We start from the raw sequence: 23,579 nt of genomic DNA, 5'->3' as shown, positions 1-23,579 counted from the left end.
GACCCACAACTGACCCAAACCCAATTCTATTATAACCAAAGCAAGAACAGAGACAAGAAGTTTAAAATGTGTATGCAATTTGGAAGATGAAATGCTTTGCTGAGAGCATAAAACTGAATTTCTGAACAGACTTCAAGCTACTCCACATAATATAATTTCATGTGGTTGTCATTTCTGCTTTTATTGCTCAGTGAGTGGTGAGACATTGTGTGACTAGACAAGTTTTATCTTACTGGAGGATTTCTTAAGGAGGCCGTTTTATACATTTTCTGAAATGGCAGTTATTTTCCAGTTAAATCAAGTTTCCAAGGAGCTTTTTTAGGAAACCTCCACCAGTCTCTTTCATCCCCTCAAAACTTCAAAGTTAGGTTCAAATCTTACCTTGAATACCCACTCAGTACTTTACGTTTTCTGTGATGTTTATAGAAAAGTGAATTTGGAAATCCAAAGCCTGTAGTTAGAAGGACAGGAGGGCTGAGGTAAAAAGCACCATCAAAGGAGGCACCTGGTGGGACAGAACCTTGCCATATGCACTCGGATTCTCTAGCAGGCCACATTAAAAAAGGATTTAAGTAGGTATCCTGGTGTGCCTAAACCCTGGGAAAAAAAAATTTGTGTAATATTTGCTTTTATGTGTTCCTTTTATCACTTACCTCAGTTTGTGCCACAACATCAGTGTTTTCTTAATGCTGTTTTAGAGGGTGATTTAGACTTTATTTTCTTTTACTGGCAGTACATAGCTTGACAGAAGTCTGTAAGCTGTGACTGCACCATGCCTCCTGAGGAAACTACATTTGCAGTCTCTGGCTAATTTGGAACTCTTAGGAGAAATATACTGTACTTCATTTTTTCTTGGCTATTAACAGCATTTCTGCAAAAGTTTTGGGTTCTTCCAGTGATGGAAAAATGCTGTATTTTCCAATTTATTTATTTCCAGATCCAGAGGAGGGTGTGGATGCAGCAAAGGCTGGTTGAGGTGCTGAACTGCAGCATGATGGTGATAAAGGGCTGCATTTCTCTAATTCTGTCCCACATGATCCTTTTAGGAGCACCCCCATGGGACTTGAAAAACTTGAAGGAGGAATCAAGATATCATCAGGAATTTAATTTCTTTTGGATCCATTCTGGTTTGTTAGGGGTTTTGGAATCCATTAGGCTGGAAGTCACTATAAAGATGCCTGTTTCTGCTCTCATAAATTGTGTTTCCCCACAGCCTACTGAAATAAGCAGATGCCACTGAGGATAATCAAGCATAGCATCTTCCACTCATATTTTAATATAAACTAGCTTATCAGCTGAAAAGAAAAAAGATGCATGCCATATAATCAAGAAAAATGAGATAAATATTAGCATATTAGATCACCTCTACCCATAAAAATTATTCTGAGAGTTCAGCATGTAAAGGTGAGAATGTCCTCTGTGAAGAGAACCAAAATTCTGTGTATATAAAAGAAAATTAGCTCAACAAGTAATTTTCTATAGTCTTTTTGTAATTGCAATTGTCATTTGATATTGAGCAAGAATTCTCTGTTTCAGAATCTATCTACAGAGTGGTTTTATCTACCACTCTGTCCTTGGATTAAAACACACTTTATGGCATCCCATTTGTTGCCATGGAAATGAATGTAATGACAGATTCAACATTGTGGATTCTCTGGGAGAAATAGTGTGGGGGAAAGAGTTGGGAGAAAAAAGAAAAGGAAAACATTGAATTCGAATAGGTTTATTTTGGAATTAACAATTGTGAGAAAAATGGATATTGGCTGAAAGAGTGGTTTAGAGTCTAAAGTGTGTATAAGGATTTGAGTCTCCAAGGTTTTGTTTTGCTTTTTTATTTGGCATTTTTCTTTCTGTGATGAGCAATTGTTCACGCTACCGAGTCCATTGGAGTCAGTCCTTCATGCTTGTGAAAAAACTACTTCAGGAACACTATTAACTTGCTTCTCTGGGGATGGTTAGTACCTGACAGTGTAAGAAACTTTTGCATTTTCCTTCTCAGCTGAGGGAAAGTTTGGATCTGTTCATTTTCCCCCATTTCTGGGAGAGAATACATGATGCAGCTATAATTGTTTCATCAGGATGCTTTAAGATCATGTCATTCACCATCAGGAAAGGAGCTGGGCTTTCCTCTAGCTGTAAAAGCTGTCACTTTTCCAATAAATGAAGGATATTTCCCTTCAGTAGTAAATGTGTAATGGGTAACTAATGAAGTAGGATGGATAGGTCAGTGTGTTTTCTCTGATGGTGCTCTCCAGCAATGTTAATAACTGGAGATGGCCGTGGCTCACTTTTCAGGAATGAAGTGGGATTATCTTTCTGATGTCCATCACTGCCCTTGGGGCACAGAGTTATGATCCAGACCTGTGAGCTGCAAAGAATGGAGCTGTCCCCCTTGCTAATATAAGCATATTTTACCTAGAGAAAAACATATTTAGCATATTTAGCTTTTAATGAAAAAGTTTAGTTCCATTCAGCAGTGGGACAATTATTCTAATAAAGTCAGTAAATATTATAGCATAAGCAAATGGAAATGCATTGAATCAAAGCTTCATATGAAACTTGCTCCTAGAGACACCCAACACAGAAACTGAACAACCCATTAATGTTTCTGGAGAGTGGTTCTGATCATCTGGGAAATTATGAACTGTTGTTTCAGCTGTAGCTTATATTTTTTGTAGCTCCATCAGCTTCCTTGTGGTTTGACATTGAAAGGCAATACCACATATCTGTTTACACAGAGGCAGAATTTTGTAAAATATACTGGGCTTTACTGAATATATCTGAATAAAATCTTCAAACCATGTCCCAGAATGCTCTGAGCTCAGATTAAAACATAAGAAAACCTGGGCTATGTTCTCCAGCGGCACAGACTGCCACATGTGCAAAAGTCTAGTCAGGGCTCTGGAAAAGTTCTCTAGTCAGGGCTCTGGAAGGGTTATCCCCAGGATACAGTAGGACCTGTTTCAAAACTTGACTGACACCTCTCATTGATTATTGATAAAAATGTTTCCTTCTCCTAAAGCAGAACCACACTGAAACCAAGTGTAAGACCTGAGGATAATGAAGGAGGTAACAAAAAACAAAGAAATCTTGCATATCTCTGATAATGTTCGGTTGATTTTCTCTGTGGTATCTGGAAAATGCAGTACCATGGGTAGACTGTTGTAGCAGCCAGAAACAAATGTCAAGGGTGTTCCAGCCATGAAGATTTACATTTGGGTTGAATAGCTCTTCCCTGCAACTAGAGATGCATAATTAGAAGAGGAATAATGGTACTTGTTTAGAATTCTTGTATATCTATAAAGGAGAAGAATGCTCTATATATTAACATTTATTTATAATATGAGTGAGTGAATGGAGTTTGAGCATGCTTCTTGATAATTTATCAGAAATAAATAATGCTAAATGATTCTTAAAAAAAAAATAATCAAGTAAATCACTGTGTAACAACAGCCCTGCACTAAAAACACTGCTGCTACTGGAAGAGACACTTCCTGAAATTTTAAGTCCTTCTCTGCTTTAAGTGGAAAAATCTTATAGGCACAAAGATGCCAGAGCATCTGTAAAGCAGAAGACAGAGAGGATTATCTGTAAAACTAGGGATAGAAAAGGAGAGAGAGCAATGGAGGATTCATATGCTTACAAAGTAGAAATGGGTCAGGCTGGGTGGAAAAAAATTAACCTCAGGACAACAGAAGAGTGACCTGCTAAAATGCAATATACTGAAAAGGAGGGACCAGATCCCTGGGTGGGGGAGGGAGGGTGCTCTGTGTGCTGAGCAGTGAAGCTGACAGATGAAGGGCACAGTACAGCCAAACACGGGGACAAACTTGCAAATGATTAAATAGACAATTCAAAAGACATTAAGTTCCTGTGGAAGACAGATGGAGTTGACATTATGAGAAGAAAGCTGCAAATAGAAATGGGAGGAGCGACTGAACTTTGGGGTTCTCTCTAGAGATGAATTTTATGTATTTTTCTTGGTTTGTTTGTTTTTTTTAACAGAACTGGCAAAGCAGATGACAGACTCAAAGAGGAGTGATGGCTCTTCTTTCATTCACTTCCAGCAGATCTTGTTTGGGTACAGATCTGTTGCCCACCCTCCTATCAATCACAAGTGTCTGGTAGTATTTATATGTGTGACAACTTGTGCTTAATACCAAAAACAACTGTTTGGTGCAGGATTTACTGGGTTTGCTGTGAAAAACAAGATCTGGGTGATTTTAATAGGTTATTGTACATTGTGGTTACATGTACATGATGAGCATTTGAAAGAGACCTCTGCTGCACAACTCAGATGTTAGTCCAGAGTTTGATACTCCCCTCTAATTTGGATGTATTCAGTTTTTACTTGGCTCATTATGAATGGAAAGACCAGCTGCAAAATTCAGATGCTGTTCTAAATTTGGAATCTGAGACTTGCCAGAGGTCAGGGACTTTCAGAGATAAAAGTGAGGTTTAGAGCTATCTCTAATAGGAAGATAATATATATTTTAGAGGAAATGGCTCCATATTTCCTCTCAGTGATTTACCAGGTACATCACACAGTGAAGGTTTTTGCAAAAACTCTGCTTGTGTGATCCTCAGTGACAATTCTGTGTATTGCCTGGATCAGATTCTGATGTTACTGTCCCAAATCAGCTGTAAATCTGTAATATTCCTGTTAGGTGTGAGAATGGAGTAGCATAAGGGAATAGTATGTATGGCATACATGAGAGTGCACATCACTTGTAACATGTAGCATTTGTCATTACGCTTTACAAGTCCTAAGGGCTAGATTTGGAAAACAGTTCCATGCCTAAGGCAGGATTTTGGTAGAATCAGGATATTATATTCCAAAACTGTAAGCCAAAATAGCCGGTTCAGCTCTCTGCTGTTGCTGTTTCCTGAAACAGGTTGCCTGTGTTTTTGACTTGATATTTTTTGTAGGTTCCAGAGCACACAATGCCATTAATTCCCACAGGGGGCCCAGCTGACTGATGTACCCCAAACTTCTTTACAGCTGGGCAGAATTATACTCATCAGGAAATGCATTTTTGTGCCTTTTTATTAATGTAGTCCAGGTCTTTCAGTTTCAAACCTAAATGTCAAGCAATGTTGTTGGGATCCCTTGGAAGCAAGAGTGACAAACCAGGAAACAGCACCACAGCAATTGACAAATTCATCCTGCTGGTCTGAGCTGATGTTCTGATTCATAGCACTGAAATATTGCATTGTGCCACTGTTCTGGGAAGGACAGATATGGGGAATGGTACCCTGAAGAGGTTTGCCAGGATGGACAGGGGTTCTGGGCCATGGGATGTGGCTGTTAAGCACTGCTGAGCAGTTTAAATCCACTCTGGGAAGGAAGCAGACCCCTGCCAGCATCCTCAGCTCTGAGAGGTGGCTGAAGAGCACAGCAAGGAGCTCACCCAGGCTTGCACTGACACTGCTAAACATCTGAAACCTGAATCACTCAGGTGTCACCCTGCAGACGTTTTTCAGGTGTTCCCAATGGGTATGCTGTTGATTTTTGTCTCCTACATCTTGCCCATGATCTATGGTTTATACCAAGGTTTCATGCATTTAAAGCACCTCGCCTAGTGCTTCTTTTGCTTTGTAATAACCCAGTAAGTTTTGAATAGAGCCTATATGTCTGTATTTTAACTAGAATACTTTTTCATGGAGTTCTATGGAAACACTGCTTTTTCTCCCTCTTTGGAGATGGGTCTTACTTCTATATCCCCCCCTTGCCTTAATTTTTGGAGCACTTATGACACTGCCTTATTCATACTGTTTAGCAGAGGACCTACAAAAAACACCACCATAAACAATTAAGCTGGTGGTTCATGTTGTTCAGAAGTACCCCAGGGATACAGCTTTTGTCTTCACCTGAGAATTCCTGCTTGCTGGTTCCATGTTGTGATCTGTGGAGCACTGAGGTACAATTAAGCCTGGGTTAAATTAGCTAGGACAGAAAAGGAACTTGGTTGCATTGGTGAATTCTCTCTGATGCCTGTGTATAAATTACACAGTTTACCTGTAATTTTACTTATTTTAGAGCTAGGTCCAAGATTGAATGGCTTTTTTTTATTGTGTAGGAGAAGGTGACAAGACTGTTACACCAATTAGTGCAGCACTAAATTGCTTGAAATCTTCAAGCTCAAGACAGCTGTAAATCTCAGAGCGGCTGTCATGGCCATTCAGTGAGAAGTTCAGAGTCTGAAATGCTTGTCTAGAGACATGGATGAGGAGATCAAGCCTTGTAGGCATTGCATGTAATCTGAAAAGAGGCCCTGGATGAAGCCTTTTGGAAGGGTTGATCCATTTATGTTAAATCAGGTGAGGTGAGATGCAATTAGCAGCTACTTGACAGCTGAAACACTGTCCACTGCCCTTAGTGCATCTCCCAACAAACAGAATCCACTGGGAATAGGGACAGCATGGCTGCTGTTAGGCTGGATAAAGATATCAGGAATAAATTTCACCTTCTCATCCAGAAGGATTTTTTTTGCCTCCATCTCAATAGCAACCAGTTCAGCCAGAGGGGCAACATCTAAATAGCTGCTCACTGACTTGTTTGTGATGTCAGCAATACGAGCAGAAACCACAGAATGTTGTAATTTTAGTTGCATAAATCCAGGCAAGGCCTCTCTAAATCTTGAGAGAGGGTTGAGGCAAAGTCTCCCTGCTTTTCTTTAATTATGATGAGATGAACTATGCACTAGGAATGCCAGTACTCTCAATTTCCTCTAAAAAGAATGTAGAGGAGTAGTTCGTGTGCAGATGTGTAGTGCAGGATTGCCTATATTTTAATCCTATAGGAAAAAGGTTGAATAGCAGGATCATACCCACTCCTATGGATATCACTACTGACTGTACATTCCATTATGCAGCAGGTGTGCACTTGGGAATAATCTGTTTCCAGTACTTCTGTTATTAATTGCCTACTCTGACAGCGTTCACCCATTGCATTTGTACAATGTGTTATTGCAGTTTTACTCTGCTACATTTAGTCTTTAAAAAAAACCAAAAAAAGGCACATGAAAAGCCCCAAACAAACACAGAATTCTGTGAAATTAAAAAAAAAACCAAACAAACAACTAAATCCCCTGGAAGTATTCCTCACTATAATTTTTCTATCTAAAATTTCCCTGAAAGGAAGGTATTATTTCATAACACCTGAGCAGCATTGTTAAAATTGCCTTGAGCAAGAGCCTGTGCAGGCAGTGTTTGAGTTCTGCCTACTTAAGATCCTTTAGGTCACCAGACTCTGAGTCCCAGTGACACTCTGCTCACAGAGCATTTATGTGAAAGCATCACCAGACAATTTCAATGTGCAGCTCATTAACTAATGAGTGTTTTCCCTCTTAGCATTTACTTAACTTTCTGTTGGAGCCTCTCAGATGGACACACAGCACAGATTAGCTGTGTACAAAGCTGGCACTGTCCTGTGAGTTGCTGCAGGGCTGAGGCCAATGTATGTGGAATTTGAAATCTAATTTTTCTGAGGGGCTTTCTGCAATCCAGCTAATGCAAGGACAGCCTAAACATTTTTGCCTTAGCCTGTATGGATAAGAGGGGAACTGTAGAGATGGAGGTTGAATATCCTTAAATTCATTGACAGGAGGCTCTTACAGTGTAATAGTCTTTTGAATTACAATTGCAACAATTTTTTTTAAATTTTTTTAAAAACATCATCTTAAAACTAGAGTAATGTTTACAACAGGCTACACATTAACATCTTTGACTCTGAAAACACGCACACAAAGTAGAACCAAATTGCATAATAGCATTGGTTATTGTCAAATATTCAGGCTGTGGGCTTTTGCTAAGCACACACTTTAAAAAGTAAAAATTCATTGTCTGAATGGGTACTTGAGCAGAGTTTGTCTACCCCTGTCAGCAAAAGAAGACATGCAGCAGCTATTTAATTAAAAGTTTCCCACATAGGTAAGCCTCCACAGACCTCCTTCAGTTTAAAAAAAAAAAAATCTATCTCTGATGAAAACCTGCACTATATTTGTTCAGTTTAAGAGTTGTTTTAAATGTGCACTGTGAGATGGTTTGGAAGAGAATTGCAGTGACAGAGGCAGCACACTCTGTGCTGGTTGGATCCTGCACACTCTGGAGCCAGAAAAGCAAATTAACCTTGCTGAAATGAACCTGTTTTACTCTGGATGCTTCAAAGGAATTCAATCTCTCGGAATAGTTCTGCCAGAACAACCTTTCTATGAACAAAGCTTTTCTGTAAAAAGTAGCTTTCACAGAAAGGGCAAATACCCATAAAATCAGGATATGCATAAATTGAAGTAATTGTTAAACCTTCAGAGCTAGGCTTTAATTGTGCTCTCAAAAAGGTATTTTTCTACTTGAAAATATTTTTAGTATTATGACCTCTCCCCAGTTAATTCGCAGTTAATTAACATTTTGTCTTGGCTAACCTCAGCCTGCTGCTCAGCCCCATGCAGCCGCTTGCTTGCTTCCTCACGGTGGGATGGGAAAGAGAATTGGAAAGTCAAAAGTGAGGAAACTTGTGAGCTGAAATACAGATCACTTCCCAAGGGCAGGCAGGTATAGCCTTACCCAGGGAATCTGGGGTTTGTTACCTGTTATTGGTTAGCTGGGAAGAAAAACTCCATCATTCAGAAAGTTCCTCCTTCTCCCCACAGCTCTGTGTGTTGGGCATGAGGGATGGGATGGGATGGGATGGGATGGGATGGGATGGGATGGGATGGGATGGGATGGGATGGGATGGAATATCCCCTGGGTCAGTGGGATCAGCTGTCCTGCCTTGTGCCCACTTGGCCTCCTCAGTGCTGGGTGGGGTGGGGTGAGAGGCAGAAAAGGCCTTGGCTCTGAGAGTTCTGCCCAGCAGCAAGGAAATATCCCTGTGCTATCAGCTCTGCTTCCAGCACAAATCCCAAACCCAGCCCCATCCCAGCTGCCATGAAGGACATTAATTCTACCCCAGGCAGGCCACAGTCATGGATTTCAGGAGAATAACACAGTGGAAAAGATGATCTTAGTAATCAAGCCTTCATCAGTAGCTGAAGCTCACAGTATTCAAGACACAAGTCTGAGTCTTTGTGGGTCTTCCAACAGCAGTTCACTTTTCCAAACTTTGTTTTGTCATTCAGAACTTAAAAAGTCTCAGCTGTGAGCAATGTCTGGAGAGGAACAGTGGGAGTTAAACTATCTGGCTTATTTTCTTTGCAGCAGTAATAACTCAGAATAATAACAATTGTGCCTCTCTTCAGTGAAAAAGGAGTAGGTACACTCATGGCTCTTGAAAAGTGCTTGGAGACTTATGGGTAGTAAGCAAAAAAGAAAAAAGTAATTTAACATGGTTGTTTGTTAAGATAAAGCAGAGTGTAATCAAAGTACATCCCCTAGAAGTGCCTGTGCATAATTATTTGGCACTGGTCAAGTGTAATACTTATATTGTTATATTAAATTAGGTTTTATAACGGCAAAAGTAAACCCTAATTTTACTTATGGTGCCTTTTGGTGACAAATCCCCTAAAATGGGATATTTTGAATTATACACAGCTCACATTTACATCTCTTTCTGCAGTATATTTTTCCAAAAGGTTCTTGGAAACTCTGGAGATGAGATTTGTAAAAAAGTCCTGGAGGAGTATTATTTATGAAACTATCTTTCCTCTCCAGCTTTTCTAAAATATAGTGGAAATGTTGAAGACCTACTGGATTATACTGTTTCTATCACTGATGAGCAAATACTGGCTGGCTCCTCAAAGGACCTGTAGTCTTTATTCTCATTAATGTTTGCCTAGAGATGAATGAGCTGCATTTTCAGACAAATTCAGGGGATCATGTTGCTTTCTACCCTGTGTAAGAATTTTAACAGAGAGCCATTTTTTTCCCCTCCAACACTTTCATTTGCAGTTTTCAGAAAGGTTTACAATAAAAGTTCAGAGCAGTTTCTGCTTCCTTAGCTGGGCTTTTCTTGTGTGCAAGTCATAAACAACAAATATATTTCCTTTTGCAAGTTAGATTGTGTAGGGTGTAATATTGTGGTGCTGTAGGAAACCTTTGATGCAATATGTTACAGGAAAGGAAGATGATTTAATTTAAAGACAAACGTAACCTCATCCTCTCACATATTTTTAAGCACAAAAAACATGCTCAAGTACCAGGATTTGTATCCAGGAGGTCTGAGCAAGGTTTTGCACTGAAAAAGAGGAGAAAGGATATTGCCCAGCAAAGAAAAAAAAATTAAATGGCATGAAGTGAGAATAAAACATTGAAGTGGAAGTTTGGTAAAATTGACAAGTTTTCTGGAATAAACATTTTCTCTCTTGATGTTTCACACTCTGTAATGAGCAGTACTGTTATGTGATTGGAAATAATGTAATTAGCTGCCAAAGATAATTAAAAATATATTTTATAAATCGATTAAAAAACCCCAAACCCTTACTCCCTTGCTACTCTGCTAAACTGATAATAAAAGAAGTGATTCCTTTATTGAACCAAGTTCTACAGTTTCACTGGTATAAAAACCCAATTTTGAGTGAAGTACACAGAGAAGCACCATTCCTGTTAAAAAGATATAGAACTCTTCCCCAGCTGTGCATTTCCAGGCTCTGCACAGGGACAATCTGTGTTACCTCTGCTCCTTCAGCTGGGCCAAGTTTGTTGTGTCTCTGCTGGAGAGTGTGAGTTCCCTCTGTGCTGAGCCTCGTGTGAGCAAAGCAAAGGCATTTCGTGTCCTCTCCTCCTTTACTGTCATTTGCATCTTAAGATAATTTATTCCCATCTCACAACTGTCCTTTCATTTAGATTTACTCTTACAATTTAAATGTATATTAAAAAAATATGAACACCATTCCCATCACCTTGTTGTTGAGGCACAAGGGCAGAATAATTCCCCTTCCCCCTGCAAACAGACAAGGGAAAAGGGATGAGGTTCATCAGCGAGGCTTTGGACTGCTCTTGTCATCAAGAGGTATTGAATGTTTGTCTTAATTTATCTTACTGACTTGTCTGCTGGCCTTCAAAATAGCCAGTACAAGAATGTTTTTGTCTTAATTTGGTTTGCTTTCGTCTTGATTTGGTTACTCCTGCATGTAGTGACAGGATCTTAATCTACCTGATCAATTATCTTCAGGGCAAAGGAGAGCAAGTATTAGAGATTTTATATCTCTACTTGTTTGAAGAAGGCAGCCTGGTCTTGGATAATTAAAGGACTATTTAATTAATTGAATCTGGGAAATTACTTGAGTACTTAATTCTGGTTTTAATATTCTTTTTTGAGATAAGGAGGAAATTTAAAAAAAAAATTGAATTGAAAGTCATAGACAAAGATTTCTTCTCTAGAGAAGAATGTATTTATTCTCTTTTCCTATGAGCTTCTATCTGATTATCCTCCCATTCTTAACCTCAGAGAAGTGCTGAGTCTACATAGCCTGTTCTGAGTGCTACATACTTACCAGCCATTATTGGTAAAAAAAACTCAGGGATATCAGCATGAGAGAGACATGACCTGAATGGCCATTTGTCTCCTGAGAGACATGAACTACACGAGTAGTGGGCATTCTGGATTCAGAATTCAGGTTGTAGCTCTGGAGGTTTGGAGTTGGTTGTGTTTTATTTCCTTGAACTCAGTCCTCTTTGTTGCCAAAAACAAGCTTCTCTTTTTCAGCTCCCTTTAGATTTCAGCAGTGCTGTTTCAGAATTCAGTTAACCTGAACTTGAGACTAAAATAAGTAAATACAAATGAAGGGGACTGAACTGACTATGCTGGGTCCTTACTGTACCTTTCAGTACTGCAAAGGATATTACCTTGTTGCTAGGATTTATCATAAAAATAGTTGAAAATTTAACAGTTTAAATGAAGAACCATGGAAATTTTTGTACTTTCTTCTTCATGCCAGGATCCATTTGGATCATTTTAATGTTTGCTATTGCACTTTTTCACCTTTTTCTTTCTTCATTGATCTGCAGCCCTATGTCATTTCCAAATGGACTTACTGTACCTGGTCCTTTGTACAAATGTTGGCTACTTCTTTGTTTCCTGTTACCTCCAAAATCTGTTTTTCTGGCTCCAGGTCTTTAATCACCAATGAGTTATTTATAGCCATGAGATCTCATGTCCCCCATACCCTGCATCATTATAATTTATTTTCTTCCCTGTTAAAGACAGAAATTTTTTTCCTCAATACTTGAATCATCTTTCTGACTTTCCGTCTTGATGTTTTGTCCAGATAATTACTTGTCTTTCAGAAAGCTCAACTGTGAAGTTCCTGCTTCAGTCGGTGAGAAAGATCAGCCCAAAACTTTTGAATTTTTAGTGTGAATAGCCTGAAAAGTTGTATCAATTCCATCCACTGTCCCAAGTTTTCTTACTGATTTGGAGCATTTGGGTTCTCAGTGGCACAGAGACCATCTGGGGGGCATGAACAAAACCAAAAAGATATCTCAGGGCATTGAGGAAAACTGTGAGGTCCTGATGCAAAGTGCTTTTTCTTCACACCTACAGTTAAGGCTGGAGGTGCTTAAATGCATCCTCTAAATGCATCCTCTTCTTGTTTTATGCTTCTCTAAAGTACTTGAAGGTAGCAGCAGCTATTTTGAGTAACCCATAATCTGCAAAGGAAGCGTGGGGTCAGGCACAGATGGCTGACTGCAAACAGCAGCGAGCAGGATCAGAGCAGAATGTCTCCTGTTTTCCAGCTCTGGTTTTCTGTTAGGTGGAAGAACTCAAAATGCTCCTGAAAGACATCTCAGGTGCACATGAGCTCTCCAACAGGTGATGGTTTGAAACTTCTGGCAGGTCTCCTACTTTTTATCCAGCCCCCTCGACAAGCATTCTCAGAAATGCCACAGGATGAATCCTGGTGGGATCAGATCCAGAATTTCTCTGACAGGAAAAAAAAATATGGACTAGAGCTCATTTCACAAAATGGCACACTCTGTAATTAATGACTGTAAAAGATTTTGATAACTCCTAATAGAAAGGCCAGAGTTGAAAATTCAATAGCTAATACATCATTTTCTCACAAACTGAATAGTTGCCATAGGTTATCATGAGCATCTCTAATAGTTGTAGCCTAGGAACTGTGGGTAAATTAAGGCCAGACTTTTGTCATTTATTTTTTTTCTGTGATCTATTCACTCATCCCTCTGGTAGAGCAACAAAAATTCTTCTTCAGAAGTCATTAGAAAACAAGATTGAGGTTAGTGATGTGACAGTCATAACCTGTTACTTAGTCTTGCTGTGGACTGTTCTGGAAAGATGTCATTGAACAAGCATGTTTACAAAAAGAAGATGTACTCTCCCTAAATGGTTTTCCTGTAAGTCATGTGCAGCCTTTGTACTTGGTGTACAGAAAATTTTCCTGGAACATTGAAGTTCCATGATGTTTATAAGCATTACGAAAAGCTATTCTAGAAACTGAGTTTAACTCAGCTCTGGATAGTACCTGGGATATATATTCTGGTCATCACAAATAGATTACAGAAGCTGAATAATTAACAATACAGTATGTCTTGTGAGGATCTGGAGGAGCCAGATCCTCCTCCTCCTTCTTGTCACCGGGAAATGACAAAAACTTCCCAGATGATGACAATCAGGCTAAAGCAGGGCTTGATCCAAAGATGTGGAGAAAGTTCAAGGCTAACCTGTCAAGAGGAGCCTTCTGAGAAGACTTTCACGACAAAATGACTGTCAGGAGGGAAAACTTAATTCCAGTGAGACTGATAGAGCACTGCTGTTTGGATTACAAGAGGAAAGCTTTTTCTTTCATCAACATTTAAGGAGTCAGTACTCCTTAATCACTACTTATTTATAAAATAACTTATGATATATTTTTCAGTCATAGTTTCCTAATACTACACTCTGCAGATACCTGCTGGGTATTTCATGTAAGTTTGAAAGGCTTTTTCCTGTAAAATATATAGTCACATTTTTATTTCTTTTATATTTATAATCTAGAGATGTAGAGACAGCTTGTCATGGGTCACATGCTCCTCTCTCTTCCTTTCTGCACAAAATTTGAGAGGATGAAAACTGGCAGAGCTGAATCCCTTCACAGAAAAATATCTGCTGAATTACCAGTTTAGACTTACAGTAGAGGCTTTTTCTTGGGATTGGTTATAACTTGTCATTGTAACAATGTCATAAAATCTTTTAAAAAGTAAGATATTGCAGTTTTGCTTTATTTCTACCAAAATGTGTTTAGTTACAGAGGGGTGATTTGAGGAGGAGCTGGGGAAGCAGAGCCTGATATCACAACACCTTTAAAGTAACTTTGTTCCAGAAAATGAGAGCTCAGTATTTTCTAAAGAATATTGTCAAGCTGGTCACTAGAAACACAGGTATCTAAAATGATCACTAATTTTGTCAATAATCTAACCTTGTGCACTTTAATTAAAATTTAGTATTTCACTATATTTATACTTTAGTTATTTTTCAGTCCATTGCAATATCTCAGTTTGCTGTAGCTTTGATGATTTTATTTGTCTGAAATATGTAAATGTGGTTTCAATTTTATTACAGATAGCAACAGGCAGGGAAATGGGGTTAGATTTGATAGCAAGAGTATTTGAGAGAAACCCTGAAGTTGCTGATGTGTGAGAATGCCCCTTGAATACATTTAAGCATGTAAAACAATGTACCAGACTTTTAGCAAATGTAGACATGATTAGAAAAAAAAAATATAAATTTTATTCCATGGGAAACTTTTTGGGACAGATACAGAGTTTTTGTGAAGGGGTTTATCCTGTCCCACCTTCCCTGGCAGCACACTCACACTTTGGTGAGGGCAAAGAGGGAGAGTAACAACCGAGGGTCATTCAGGTGCAAACTCTGCCTTGATGGGGCTCTGCAGCAAATTCCACATCAGTGAACATTGGCAGGCTCAGGAACAGCACCAGGGAAATGACTCAGCCCCAGGAGTCTGTATCTGTCACCGAGGAAGATGGAAGAGCCAAACTCTCCTGACTGAAGAGATAACAAACTGCGAGTGGCTGGTGGCCAGCTGCCAGCAGCTGCCAGGATCACTGCCAGCCTGGGAGAGGCTGTAAGCAGCTACAGCTACCAGCTGGGCATCTTGGAAAGCTAAAAGCACATCCAGGGTGCTAAATTCTGCCTTCTGTTAAATGTTTTGCTGTTAAATGAATGTTCCAGGGTTTTTTTTAAGGATGTCTGGTCATTAGTCATCATTATCTCTAGTCCCAGGAGAGGAGAATTGCAGGCACGGAAGGAGTCGGGACTCCTGAGCTAGTTGTGGCTGTCTGCAGCAGAGGTGGGGACTCAGAGCCCTGATGATGGAAAATTTTATGTCAATCAGCTTCAGGAAAGTTAGGTGTGAGGTTCAAGGTCTGTAAGAGATTATCTCAAAGGCAGCAGACAGGAAGAGAAATGCCCTTAGCCTAGAGATGGTTGGTTGGGTTATCTGGAACACAGCTTTTCCCACACAGGCACAAAACGTGGTGTGGAGGCTTTACAGTTTGTTCTCCTCATCACACCAAAAACCTGCAGCACTCCAGGGTGCCTAAACTGTCCACTCCACGTGTCTGTGTGGCTGCTGGTTTCGGTGACCCCCTCTAAGCCAGACTTCCCAGGCAGAGAGATGAATTGTGGCACATTGGTTCCTCTGTGCACCTGGAGAGGAGCTCCTGTGAGCCCCACTCCCCGTGCAGAGAAAATGCTGTGTTACATCTGCATGGGCAAACAAAACTACCTAGCAGAATGAATAACTTTCTTTTTTTTTTCACATATCCTGTCTTTACTATGCCTAAATAGCTTTATATTCTCTTGTGTAAGACTTCCTTGCTTCTGCAAACAAGATTATTCTGTAAATATCCATTTTACATGCACAGAGACAGTATAGATAGCTCCAATTTTCTAGCAGGACTACTTCAAAGAAACCCCAGAAAACCAAAACATCTTTTAAAACACTGGATTATTTCACATCTGTCAGAAGATAATAATAAAGACAAGAGTCTGTAATTTACTGTTCAGTATGCACATTTTCAGATTTTACCTCTCTGGAGGAATGCAGTTTTAAAAAATGCCAGTATATTACCCCACATTTTATTTTCATTGTTTCTATAGAATATTTCTTAAGAGAGAACTAAACCAAACAATAAGGCTACTATTCAAATTCACCTTTAGTATTGCTTTTGGATTAAATATAATTTAATATGTCTCACAGTTTTAATATTTGATAGTAATGGTTTTATAAAGATTAATTTTTAGTTTAACATTCTGATCGCTCTGTCCAAACTTAATCTTTAAGCACAATCACAAAGAATTTGCATATCTACCGGCTTTAGGGGGTAATTTGTGCAATATTACAACAGGTTCTTTTTAAAAGTGATGCTTTGTGCTGCCTGCTCTTGCATTCTCTAGGGTCAGGAAGATGTCAGCTCCCATTAGCAGGATCTTGACCTTGGATGCTCCCAAATGAGTCCAGCACGGCAGCTAATTGCCTGTGCCTTAAACACAGTAACCCTAAAACATAAACAAAAGGGACTAGCAGTTTCAGCAATTCCTGAGGAGCTCACTGAAATTATTCTCTGCTGCAGCCAAGATACTTCATAGCTGAAGAATTGTCTTATTGAATAAGAAGTTGGACCAAATTTTATCTACAATGACTAAAAATGAGTCATTTTCCTCGGCTTAGCTCAGTTGGCTGAGAGAGCAAAAGTTCAAGGATTTTGTAATGGTATATTTTGAATATGTGCCTTGTGATGCATTTTTTTTTTTTTGTTTACTGGATCACATTTTCCCTCAAGAATTGATGTAATGAGGTGCTAGGGTCCAGAACTCATAAGCATTAGGAGAGATTCTGCAAAGAGCTTTGAATAAGCTATATTCTTAGCAAATAATGGATATATACAAATGACAAGTGTAATCTAAACAAATTTAGATCCATTACAGCAGCATCAAAGAAAATTCATTGAAAAATCACAATGTTTATGATATTAAAAGAGAGAATGGCAGATTTTTAAATATGAGGGACTTTTCAAAGAGGATTAAAAAGAAAGATCTTGCAAACATAATTTCATTTTCCCTGATGATTGCAACAGAGGGTTTGGCCCAAGGTTAAGGCAATTAATGGGAATTATTTTCAGTAATTTAATGAGGTTTCTCACAAAAGTCAAATTGGCAAGTTCTGAGCTTGGTACCTGAGTGATCAATAGGAATTTGCCTTATTAAAGGAAGAGGCATCAGTAGATGGTGCTCAAGAATATACAGAACCTGTGTATTATATATATCCTCTGGTTCTGCAGGACTAACCCAGCCCTGCACACAGATATGTGAGCAGCTTTCCTCCTCATGAGCTGAGTGCAATGGAAAAAAAGGCCAGATCTCAGGAGAAATCCTATACATCCTGTGCATCCTGCACATCCTAAATAATGCCTGGAACTCTCTGGGTCATGATCTCCCCAAAGGAAGGGTCAGTGCAATTCTTCCTTCTTTTGTCAGGTCTGAGATGAATCAGTAGCAAGTCATGATTGGTGTTGTAAAGAAATGCTGACAAATTTGACAGTGAGGGCACTGCTGATTGCCCTAAACCCCTATTTTTTATCAAAAATATTGTATTGCTTGGCTTACTCATAGCATTCCTTTCCCAGAGAACTGTCAGTGTCAGTGAGGGGTCTGTAAGTTTTTTAGATGATCTAAAATCTAAGTTTTTTAGATGATGTTGCCTGTGCTGAAATGCAGCTGCTTTCTCATTTCATTTCAGCTTTGGATTTGATATCAGTGATCTCCTAGTAAAACAATTCTCAGTGCTGTGTGTTTCCAGGCATTATCTGTCCAAACATCTAATCTGAAAATTACTGCCTGTAATACTTGTAAAACTGGTTTTAGAAGAAAATGTATCCTAGCTCTTGCTGCTGCAGCATGTAGGAGATGTCTGAAATACATCCCTAGGCTGATCATCAAGATGTCTTTTCTCTGTTTCACCATGAAGAATTTTCTTTGTCTCTCTCTGTGAATTTGAAAATGGATTACAGAATGATCTTGTGATCTATGGATACCTTCTGTATGATAATAGGAAAACATAGATTTGGAAACAGAAATTATCCCTAGAAATAACTATTGAATTCAAGACTGAGAAAGAAAACTCCTTTGCTATCTCAGATAGTCCTGTGAAAGGGTATTAGAGATTGGGCACAGTGCAGCTCCTCTTATTCCATGAAACCAGAACCATGTTTATGCCATGAAACACGTCCTCATTTCTCTGTAATTGTGTTCTAGTCGATGATTAAAATCTCACTATGCTAATTAGTAAAAGGGGGTTTTCTAGAAAACCTTTCTTCTGTTTTGTTTGTTCTCTTAAGGAAACAATGAGGAATGTGTTTCTTAATCATTTCTAATTCTTATTTAATGAAATTAATTCTATAGCACTTCTGGCTGTGAAAAATGAACAACCCATATGAAAAAGGTATAGCTTTGCAATATAGCTTGGCTGTATTATTATACCTTGTAAAGATTTTTACAGACTTCCAGAATAATCTGTATTTTTTGATATTTCACCACACATTTTCAAAATGCTCAATAAAAAAATGTTTTTGTGCTAAATGACAAGTATAAGATGCATTTCCTTGCATCATTTTAATTTTACAGTCTTGTTAAATTTTGAATAGGCTGCACTTGTCATCTGTAAACAATAATTCTTATTAGATGTTTGCAGTGGTTTCGCTACTAGGGAGGAAATTAACTCCATCCCAGCTGAAACCAGGATAATGATGCATGTTTAATATTAAGAACAGGAGTATAAATGTATTTATTTTTAAAAGTACATATGTAGTAATGGCTCTGTTCCTGAAGGTTAACAAGGGTGGACAGAGGGAATTCAGCTGGATATAAAGGCTGACCCTGCTTACCCACCATCAAGTCTATGTTATAATTTTGATTTGCATAGATGTTAATAAATACAAGTTCACTAAATCTTCCATGGAGCAGGGCAAGCCTGACAGAAGCCAAGCACACAGGAACAAAAGGCTGTAAGCTGTTGGCCTGTCAGCCCAATACATCTGTTTCCCAATGCCTGTGTTCCCTTTTCCCATCCAAGAGACATTTGTCTGCTTGGATCCTCTCACTGCTGGAACTCCTGTGTTTGACAGTCTTATTGTTCTTGTGAGAATCCAAGATCATGAAGAGGCAGTGACATAATGCAGGTGTTGGGGTTTTTCTATTTGAGATCAGCTTAAAATCCCTTAGTCATAGCCCCTGAGCTGTTCTCTGAACTAGGGCATCTCAGTCTCAATCATTTTAGTTTCTCTCTCTCTCTGTCATTGCCTAAATCTCTGTTTTCCTAATTTACCAGTGAGGCATCTCACAGCACTTCAGTGCTATGCCATCATATTTGCCCAGAGAACTTGCTCTTTCAAAAAGCAGAACAGGAAAATTATTGAAGTATGCATAAAACTAATATTGCTGTTTTGTTCATATTTTCACCACAGCATCCACTATATTCCATCAAATTAAGAAGTCTCTGGAAATTCATGTTCTACCACTGGCAAGTGCTATCCTGAACTCGCCACTCAAGTTTTATGGCTTTGGTTCAGATGGACATTTAATTAACACTGCTGTAGCCTTTTCAAGAAATATTTGCTTTTGGTTTTCCCCCTGTCATTTAAAGTAGTAAATACAGCAGGACTTTATGAGATTTTGGGTTTTGTTGATTTTTTTACTCTTGTAAAAGTTCAATTATATCCCCATCTGTAATGCTTTTTTAACATGGATCAGCATATAAACTATTCAAATTAATCCTTCAGTCTCACAAATACTGGAAGGAAAGAAAAAAATTTGTAATGAAAACAGAAAATAAGAAGAATAAACTGGAAAAAAATTCTCTTTATTTGGAGGAAAACCTGAAATTTTGGATAAAAGTTTAATCTGACTTCTTTTGATTATGACATCATCGTCTGCTAGGGTAAGGAGCTTTATTCTCCTTGTTTAAAATGTAAACTTGAGTCAGGCTAAAAATAACAGATCAGAACCAAGCTGACCAGTAGGTGAGCTTGGGAGAACAGGCAACTTCAGAGAGTCTTTCCAGGGGAAGAAAGATTAATCACCTGTCCTTGCTCTGAAAACAACAGCAGAGCCCAAAGGTTGTGATTGCTCATTACCATCCCAAAACACCTCTTACTTACCATGGGGTACAAATACAGATAAAGGAAAATTGGGGGTGCAGAGCTTCTTCTCTAAAGTGAAACCAGGTGCATTTTGATGTCATTGGAATAAAATATGCTGAGCCTGAACCACTGAGAGCCTGGCCCAAGGCAGGTGGATGTTGGTAGGAGCCTTTCAGCTCCTGACATTGGATTTTGCACTGGGTGCTTGCAGCTACTCACTCTGCACTGGAAGGGAGCAAAGGCAACCCATGAGAGCAACAAAGGGACCAATTCTTTTTCTTCTTTCCCATAGTAGGAAAATTGCCCAATTCTAACTGTCAAAACCAAAGTTTGCTGAAATCAATAGTATTCTGTCTGGGTGGGAGCCAGTGAGCAGCACAACAGCGACAAATAGCAGCTGTGCAATGCACCTTGCTCCAGGTCCTTCTGGAATGAGAGCCACTAAAAATAGAAACAGCACCGTGATAAAAGTTAGCCCAGTGAGCATACCCTGCTTTTATCATGGTAAAATTGCTTTCCTACCAGTGGGGGAATTTGACTCCTCATCTGTGCCAGGGGGATAAAAACAAGCAAACTCCTTTATAATTCTGGGACTCTCTCATAGTTTTGTACTTGAGCTGAGGAACAGTTAGAAGCAGAGTGAGTTTTGTGTTTCTTCTAAACAAATCTGATGCAACAGAAAAATTAGAATATCCAGCCAACTACTACTACTACTAAACAAAGCTGGCAGAAGCAAACAAAAAGAACCCTTTGATACTGCAAAATATGCAGCAGAGATTTATCAAATATGTCTTTGACAATAGAGCCACTTTACAAACACTGCTGTTGATTCTTATGCAGATGAGGCAATTAAAAAAAATGTGTTTCAGCAATTTATGGTTCTCAGAGTTAATAAAGTTATTTTATTAATGGAAAAAGTTCTCCCTGCTGGACTTCAGAACCTATTGATTTTATTTGAGTAGCTTAGTGGCAGACTGCTAAAGGTATGAGTTCAGGAGAGCTGAGGCAGCGAAAAGAAAGATAGTATCTCTTACAAAAATTTAATTATCTTGACACTAAAACTGCATCTTATTTTACAAATTAATCTCCATTAAAAAAATAGACAATGTCTAAAAGTAAAATGCCTGTCATGTGTTATTGGCAAATCTGAGCTGAAACTGCAGGCAAGAATGATTGATTATACTTAAGGCAAGGAGCCATGATATGCTAATAAAACTGGTTAGACAGAAAAATATTTGACCGAGCACTGAAACTAAGCTGGGCCTGCAGAAATGTTCTCATAAAAATACACAAAAAAAGTGTGAGGCTCACATAAAACCTGAAGATGTTATGTTCCCTATCTTCTGCTGGGTGGTAAAGTCAAAGATCAGCAGAAGAAATGTTGGGAAACCAGCCTGGATCATTAGTACAATGCTTTTTAACATTGTTTTTCCAACATGGAAAGGGAGGAGAGCCTTCAGCCAATAGACTCATCTCTCAGCCATGAGAAAATGCTTTCAGGTTTCTGAGGCAGGATTTTGGATTGAGTTATCCTTCTCTGCTCTTTACTACAGCTTGGTGATGATGTGTATGGCAGGGCAGTGTTCTGGTGCTCACAGTGTGTCTCTATCCAAAATGTTTTGTAACATAGAGAGACTCTGTGGCTGCATGTCCATGGCTTATATAGACGTGGGTGTGTAATTTGTATTGATTAATGTATCATTTAGAAACACAGGCTCACTGCTGTGTCCATAGAAACACACTTTGTAAAGTGTAAAACCCACGTACTTGCAGTAAAATGTTCAGAGTGTATCTGATATCCTCCTTTCCCCTGGGTAGCTGCAGGGTTTAAGGCTGGAGTAGTGGTTCCTGCCTTCTGCAGGAGCAGCAGACCTGTGTCCTGAAGGGATGATACCCCTGGCATGAGATCCCTGCATTGCCAGTGTGTAGGAATCACGATTTCTCCTCAGGCATGTGTGTGTTTTGAGGAGCAGATAGATCCAAAAATGCCATTTACACACAGCGTGTGCAGAAGAGCAGCCTTGTCTTGGAGATTTTAGAATTGTGTTCTAAACATTGTGTTGTATCAGAGAAGGTGACTGGGAGAAGTTGGATGAAAAAGGGGGAGATGTGCCCAAAATCATGTAACTGTCCTAAAATAACAGCATTTTAAATAGAACATTAGCAACCCCCTTATTTTCTTCTAGAACTATTAAAATACAAAATCTACTCTCTTTGCTCTGTTACTGTTGCAGTGCAACCAAACAAAGTCAGAGCCTGGTAAACCTTCTGTCTGGGAGGTGTTTAATCCTTTAGCTTTTTTCCAGTTCACATATGACTTTGAAAAGCTTCAAAAAATATCAAAGGATAAAGCAAAAACTGAATCTGATGAGTTTTACAAATCAGTAAAGAAAGAATGACAAAAAACCCCAGCTAAATTAAATCTTCACAAATAGATCCTTGTAAGTGCAAGGACAGCAGTGCTTTTCTACACAGAGCAGTAGCAAAAGTAAAGAAAGAACTGGGAATCCTATTGATAGAAGAAAAACAAAGTATTTATGCTGTGGCCTAGGAGGAGATGCAGAAGCTGGATGGTGTCTGAACAGTGATAATGAAAATATTTCCCTTATCAGCTTTAAGGTCACTGACATACTAACATTCTCTGGCAGTGATGAGAACATATTTTTTGTGTATACTGAGTGTGAGCCCCCCTTTTATTCCCAAATAATTTCCCTCAGGTGCTTCCTGGTCCATCCAGTGCTTGGGCTGGAGCAGTTCTGACAGGGAAAGGACAAAGAACACCATCTTCACCTGACACTGGTGGTTAGGCAAACATGTAGACCAAGAGACAGTAAAAAATTAGGGATAAATAGGGCAGACTCTAATAGTGAAGAGGAAAGCAAAGCTTTCCCAGTATTGCCAGGTCCACAGGTATGGAGTGCAGTGAAAAGCAGAGTAGGAAATAAGTCTTAGACACAGCAGACATAGACTCAGTTGAAGTCTGATCACTCTGTAGATCACATCTTGCTGTTGAATTTCTTCATCATGCACAGTTATAGTATGAAAGCAGAATTTTCTGGGCTGTAATATGGCAATTAAAATTGATTTATGGACAGAGAGCCTTCAGAGTGATATCCCACTGAAATTTCAGAGCCAAAGGTCTTGCCACCAACAAACAGCCAAGTGCTTCTGGGATCTTAATGACAGAGAAATGTAAATCAGTCACCAAAAATGTGGTTGCAAGCTTGGCTGTTCAGTTTGAATGCTTCACATGGGTCCCTACCCTCCCCCCAATATAAAGCCCTGTTGATGTCAAACACAGAATCCAGTTTATTATACAGTTATTGGGGAAAAGGGTATTTACTAAGCATCTATGATTAAAATTTGTTATAATTTCAGCTCTCTAAAAGGCTGAAAGAACCTTGCTTTTCACTGTGGAGGTCATTCAGGAAGTTCTGTGTGTCCTTAGTGTGCAATCAGGTAAGCATCATCACTCACACAAA

The sequence above is a fragment of the Pseudopodoces humilis genome, chromosome 8 (genome assembly GCF_049639895.1).
Source record: "Pseudopodoces humilis isolate 2021_Gansu_Grassland_sample_001 chromosome 8, ASM4963989v1, whole genome shotgun sequence".
Taxonomy (NCBI): Eukaryota; Metazoa; Chordata; class Aves; order Passeriformes; family Paridae; genus Pseudopodoces; species Pseudopodoces humilis.
The sequence above is the reverse complement of the archived record's forward strand: the minus strand, read 5'-3'. Positions refer to the sequence as shown.